Raw genomic sequence first — 341 nt, forward strand, 5'->3', positions numbered from 1 at the left:
GAGAGGGAGGGAGGGAGGGGAAAGGAGGCAGGGAGGAGGGCCGGGGTAGGTGAGAGATGGAGTCGCCGCCGCTCGTCAATCAGCGGTGATAAAACACTGTAAATGTGGTTTTAATTGCAAAGACAACACTGGGAGCTTCAGGAAGGAGATGTCTCTGGTGTTTGATCACAGCTGGAGGTTATTATCGTTTATACTCCTGCACAGGTAGCTCCACTCATACAGGAGGGGTTGTGACATCCAGTCCCTTTATTTAGTATGCAGAAGAAGATCCATCATTTAAGTAAAAAGTACCAGTACAAACAATCTAAAAATACCACAAGGGAAAGTCCTGCATTCAAAAT

Source organism: Morone saxatilis, unplaced genomic scaffold, assembly GCF_004916995.1.
Source record: "Morone saxatilis isolate NCDOM2014 unplaced genomic scaffold, NCSU_SB_2.0 Contig15, whole genome shotgun sequence".
In the NCBI taxonomy this organism is placed as follows: Eukaryota; Metazoa; Chordata; class Actinopteri; family Moronidae; genus Morone; species Morone saxatilis.